This window comes from Augochlora pura, chromosome 1 (genome assembly GCF_028453695.1).
Source record: "Augochlora pura isolate Apur16 chromosome 1, APUR_v2.2.1, whole genome shotgun sequence".
NCBI lineage: Eukaryota > Metazoa > Arthropoda > Insecta > Hymenoptera > Halictidae > Augochlora > Augochlora pura.
Window position 1 is genome coordinate 1,048,571 of NC_135772.1, and position 6,691 is coordinate 1,055,261.

Genomic DNA, 6,691 nt, shown 5'->3' on the forward strand with positions numbered 1-6,691 from the left:
GAATTCAGAGTTAAAAATGAACTGTTAAACGGCTGTTGTAATATCAAACCGCATTTACCCTCTAAATTTCCGATCAACTACAATGACCGCGGAGTTTCTCTTTGAAAGTCTGAAACTTTCAATTGCAGACTGTTAACAGGTGACTTACGGCCCGACATCCGTGGATATATCTCTCTTATCGAGTCCGCGCACAACGTCGGATGCGATTATCACGTTCCTGTTACAGAGGAAAATCTTGTTATCGCCGAAATGAGCGTACGCGGTTCGATGGTTCGACGTTACAAGCTGTTGGCAAATGGGATCTAACTTTCACGCGGTACGATATCCGTGGCCGCTCCGCAGCCATAACGCACACTTACGCTGACTTAGAAATGATTTACGCCGCGGCTGCAAAACCGCGATGCTTTATTGTCCGATACGTAGCAAGGAATTGTGCTCGACATTTCTGCATTATATTATCCGCGCGTCGAGGTCGTGCCCGGCGAAATCAACTCCACGCAATTAATCGTTTCTAAATCGATAACATGAATTCTTGCAAATTAGAGTGCCAGGCTACGATCGATTCCCTTGCAGGCACTCCATTATCGGTCCCCTCTTGACGCCTTCATAGCCTCGGCGTCCATATTTCAGACGCTAACGGTTCGATTCTACGGCGCGCCGCGCGATCGCCTCGGTAACAATGGAAAATAAAAACAAAGGAATCGAACAATTTCTTTGCTACACATATCGCTCTTTTGCTCCACTACGAATTTATTATAATCAAAAAAAGTTTAATTGTTAGAACTGTGAAGATAATGATACTGTAAGGAGTCAAATAACCTGAAATAAATACGCAACAATGTAGCAATAAATTACATACGTTTAACAATTCGAAATCTCTACAATTTAACAATTATTTCAATTAGAACGTAAATTAATATGTAATTACCAAATTAATATGTTCGTCAGCCAGCATGAATCGGTTGAGTTTCTTACTCGTAAGATAACCTTATATTTTATATATTAAATATAAATTAATGTATAATAAATATAGTAAAATGAGAATTTTTAATATTTTTATTTCGTATATTTTATACTCGTCAGTGCATATACCATTAAATTCCTGTGCTAAAAATGGGATTTTCATAGATTAAATAAATAAAATAAATGTAATCCTATTTAATTTGAATAAAAAGAGCGACATCCATATTTGGCCGATGGAGCAACCAAAGATACTTGTCACCCAATATGGGTGACGCGGCTACGATCATGTTAATAATATTAGAGGGAAAGTAATGTTATTTCTTACATTAAATTCAAACAAATAAATGTGTTAACAAGTTATTATTTTTAATCAATGGTGCAACCACCCTCGTCATCTATAACCTTCTGACATCTATTTTACAAATTTTCAATCTCGGATCGGTAAAAATCGATTTTCGCACAAAATATTTCTCAATTTCTATTTAAGCATTATTTTACTAACCCCTTCTATTACAAATTAAATACTATGCGCGCGTACGTAAATCAACGAAATAAAAATAAAAATAGTTTGATATTGTTACCATATTATTGACATAACAATAATCGAATATTTCAAACAAAATCCTAATATCATATTATTAATATTTTCATATATTAATAGCTTTGTTTGCTGACAACACTTTGCTTGACACACTTTGTCCGATCCTATTAACCCTTTGCACTCGAAGCGATCTTAACTGAAAATCTGAAATAATTTTTCTGGTTTCTAGTATTTCCATTTTACATAACAAAATTCATTCTATGCGTACGAGATTGAGTCTCGTGACTCATATGACAATTACACTTTCAACAAATTTTTCAATCTAAGCTTTGGTGATATCTGTAAAAAATGATTTTGGAACGTGTTGCAACAATTTTAATGGCGTCGCAGAGTCTCAAAGGGTGCAAAGGGTTAAGAAAATTATATTAGGTACAAATAAGTGCTAATCGTCGCAGCATGAAAGGAGCGGTAGTGCAAGGGGTTAAATCAATCTTAACCCCTTGCACTATGATTCTTTTCACGCTGCGTTAATTAGCATTTATTTAGCCTTCATATTTTTTTTAATAGGGATAGACAATTTTTCTTTCTTCTATCGTCTTTATGCACTTTCATTCACAGACTTTGACATCAGAAGAATTCATTTTTATTTAGTAGATATAGAGGAAATTATTAGGTCCTTGAATAAGTTCTCGCTGTTTCTCAAAAGACAGTATTAGTAGTACTCCGTGCATGGAATTTCTAATGGTGACTCATTGGCAAGAAAGTACTGTACGTTACCTTAAATTTCAGTGTATGATTGTTCAGTATAGTGTCAACCACGTGTTTATTGGTGCTGAAAATGTCTACTTTTGTGCCGAATAAAATGGTTTTGAAGGGAATTTTATTGCACTACTTTATTAAATAGAAATCTGCATCTGAAGCACACAGAATTCTTGTTGAGACTTGCGGCGACAATGCTCTGTCGGATAGGACATGCAGAGTCTGGTTTCGACGCTTCAAAAATAATAATTTTGAACTTGAGGATAAGGAACGTTCTGGCGCACCGACAAAGTTTAAAGACGAAGAATTGGAGGAATTGTTTGATGAAGACCCATGTCAGACGCTAGCAGAGTTTGGAAAAATATTACAAGTAGATGCGTCAACGGTTTCAAAACGTTTAAAAGGGTTAGGAATGATGCAGAAGCAGGGACATTGGGTGCCGTATGAATTGAAGCTGAGAGACGTTGAACGGCGTTTTCCGATGTCTGAACTACTGCTTCGACGGCAGAAAAGAAAAGGTTTTTTGCACCGTATCGTCACTGGCGATGGAAAGTGGATTCATTAGGATAATCCAAAGCGTAAAAAATCGTGGGTTAAGCCCTGCCATGCATCAACATCGTCTGCAAAACCAAATATCCATGGTTCGAAGCTTCTTCTCTGCATTTGGTGGGATCGGAAGGGTGTAATTTATTATGAGCTGCTTAAACCGAATGAAACTATTACAGGAGATCGCTGTCGACTTCAATTGATGCGTTTGAGTCGAGCCCTAAAAGAAAAACGACCGCTATACGAGCAGAGACACGGCAAAGTCATTTTGTTACGCGACAACGCTCGGCCACGTGTTGCAAAACCAGTGAAAATCTACCTGGAAATGCTTAAATGAGAAGTTCTACTCCACCTGCTGTATTCACCAGCCATAGCTCCTTCAGATTATCACCTATTCCGATCGATGGCACATGTCCTGGCTGAGCAGTGCTTCCATTCTTGCAAAGAAACTAAAAAATGGATCGGTTCATGGATTGCCTCAAAAGACGAATTATTTTTCCGTCACGAAATTCTTTTACTGCCAAAAAGATGGGAGAAAGTGGTCTCTAGTAATGGGCAGTACTTTGAGTGAACTGATTTTGAACGTCATATTTTAAATAAAGTTTTTATTTTGAGAAGAAAACAGTGAGAACTTATTCAAGGTCCTAATAATAATGTTCATATTTAGTAGAATATTGCGTGGATTCTTTATCACGAGTTTGACAGGTTATTATAGTCCAAGGGGTTAAATTCTCAGCCGAGAAAAACCGAATCGATCGTCCCGCGTCCGGACAGCGGGGCCGAGTAAGATCCATCGAGCGAGCTAGAAGAGACCCCTTTCCATTTTCCTGGGCCCCGGGGCGAGCGAATCTCGCTAGGAAGGGATAGGGCCCGGCGGTATTTTATTGCGCGGCGCGATACGATCGTGCGCTCGTTACCTTTAATAAGATCGCTCGCGAGGCATAAAATCGCGAGGGCATAATAATAACGTCCCGGGAGCGAGGCGCACGGTCGGGCCGCAACGGGCCCCGGCACGGACAATGTTGTTGTAGGTGGAGGAGTGACGCATCACCGTTTTGAAATACTGCTATCAACGTCACGTAGCGAAGCGTCGGCGCGGCCGGCGCTCGTCGGGCGAAGGACACGAGGGGACGCGAGAGAGATTTAGCGCTTGTCAGGATCGTATCGTTCCAGTTTTACCGCTGCGGGCGACTCGGATCGCTCGTATATCGCGCCCCGCTAATTAGCCGACAGCTAATTAGCGTGCGAGCAGTTCCGCGGGCTTAATCGCGCCGAATTCTCGTCGATCGGAGCGGCGGAACGTCCCCGCGCGGGCGACGTTTAAGGAATTAAACGTTCCCGGGACTGGTTTTCTCGGTTAGCCGTGGCTTCTCCGAGGCGCGTGGAATCCCATGGGACCATTCTCGACGCGTCCGACATTATTAATTTAACCTCTTAGGCACGGCTGGATTTTGCGCCAATAAAGTTTTTCATAACTAAATTACCATTTTTTTCTTAATCTTTTAGCTGCGTAGGACGTGTATACACGTCACAAGAAAACGGCAATTTTGCATCGTATAATATTGGATTGGCAATTAAGTGATTCCGGATTTTGTTGATAAATTGTCTTAGCAGATTCTTTTCTTTTATCAACGTGTTCAAAGTAATTAAGTTATACTGTTTTCTTACTGTCTAAACTTTCATCTTCAATTTAGTAAGAAATAAAAACAAAATGCAACGAACTTTCGATTTAGTATAAAAGATTTAATTATGTAATTAAAATAATAATAGAAAGCTTCGCATTTTTAAGTTACAAGAGTATTCGAACCACTTGCAAAATTAACTTGAGAAATTATAATTATTATTATTGTATAATATTACGTAATAATTATTATCAGTTTTATATTTCTATTCTTTGATAATATATGTCAAGGAGTTTGATATTTTAAAAATTATTCTTTATTTATAATCGATGTCGTTTGCTATTTTTTTTTTTATGTCGCTTGTTGCATTTCAGACATATTTTATTACATTATTTCCAAAAAAGACAATCATCGCAAGCATGATTTTTATGTTATAAATGAAGCCTTGAAAGAAAGGCAGTGTCAAAATTGATTTGTCTAATTGAATAAACATATATTTTTAAGCAAAATATTGAATTTTCCTTCTTATTTTAAATCCGCATTTACTTAGTTGCCAACTCAATAGAAATGCTTTTTCTACGATTTATGTCAAAATGTTTATTGTAATATGCTCGTAAATTTCACACGCTTTAGGATAATTCTAAAACAATTATCAATAATATTATACAAAGTATGATCGATAAAGCTAAGTGACTACTATATATTTTTTCCGTATAGCTATATATAGTATTAATTACATATATTCTTTTCTTAATGTATTGTACACTTTTACTTTAATTGTCTACTTTAATAATTGATAAAACAATTGCGTAAAGCACGAAACATTCACGAAAGCCACTATAGTGGCGTGCCGTGCCTAAGAGGTTAAATATTGTCGAGGTTATTTTAAGGTTATGCATCATCATGTATCATATCCTTGACATAACCTCGACACGTCCGACATTATTAACTTAAATATTGTCGAGGTTATGTCGGGGCTATGAAGCATGTTTTATTATATATCATCATGTAATATAACATTGATAAAATCTCGACACGTTCGACTTTATGAACTTCAATATTGTCGAGGTTATGTCAGTCATGCATCATGTTTTATTACGTATCATTATGTATCATAAGCTGGACATATCCTCGATGACGACTGGCAGCGCCATTCGATGACGATTGACAGCACCATCGACATTCAATATCAAGATAAATACACTTGAAAATTGTTTGCAGATAGATATTTAAGATAAAAAATTAATCTATGGAAGGTTAATTAAATTTTGCAGTTTGGAGAATTTTCCGAAAGCTAATTTAACAAAGTAAAATTAAAAGAATATTAAGGATAAATAATGACGTAGTAGCTGCGCCCTGAATGTAGCATCATCCCCTAAAGCTTTATCAATTTGCTTCAAAATTGAAGTCTAACAGTAAAAAAATAATAAGCAGATTGCACTTATAACAAAAGAAAACACACTGTAAGTAAATAAAAAAATCGTATAAAATGGAGGTATAAAATGACATCGATTATAAATAAAGAATAATTTTCAAAATATCAAACTTCTTGACATATATTATTAAAGAATATAAATATAAAACTAATAATAATTATTACATAATATTATGCAATAATAATAATTATAATTTCTCAAGTTAATTCTGCAAGTCGATAGAATATTTTTGTATCGTAAAAATTGCGATGCTTTCTAATATTATTTTAATTAAATAATTAAACCTTTTATACTAAATCCAAATTTTATTACTTTTTAACATTTATATACTCTACTTTAGTACACCATAAATGTAGTTCGAGTCTTGAAAACTGTTCATACTCAACGTATAAAGATCATCGTACAACGTGCAACCCGCATAAAACGAAAGAATTCCGTGGTTGTAAAATGCGAATAAACAGGGGCTATACTAATTAGGCTACAAACCTGTAGATCCCTATCTCCCATTTAGTAATTTCACAGTGATCCTTTTCATTTACCTCGTAAACCGTCAAACGCTGTAAACGAGTCGGCATTTGAGCGCGTTCGATTTTTCTATCGTTTACAGGGTGTATTAGTAATTATCGTCGCGTCCGAAGACATTATGTTAAACATTCCTTCGTTAGCGGACGCGTCGATCCGCCCGTAGGAATGGCGACACCAACTTCATTATTAAATTTCAGATCGTGGTCGGCGATCGTCGTAAACTAATCGCCCACGCGCAGAACGTCGCCGCTTATAAATTTTATTGGCCCATTACCGACAGTCACTTAAAACCCGATGAT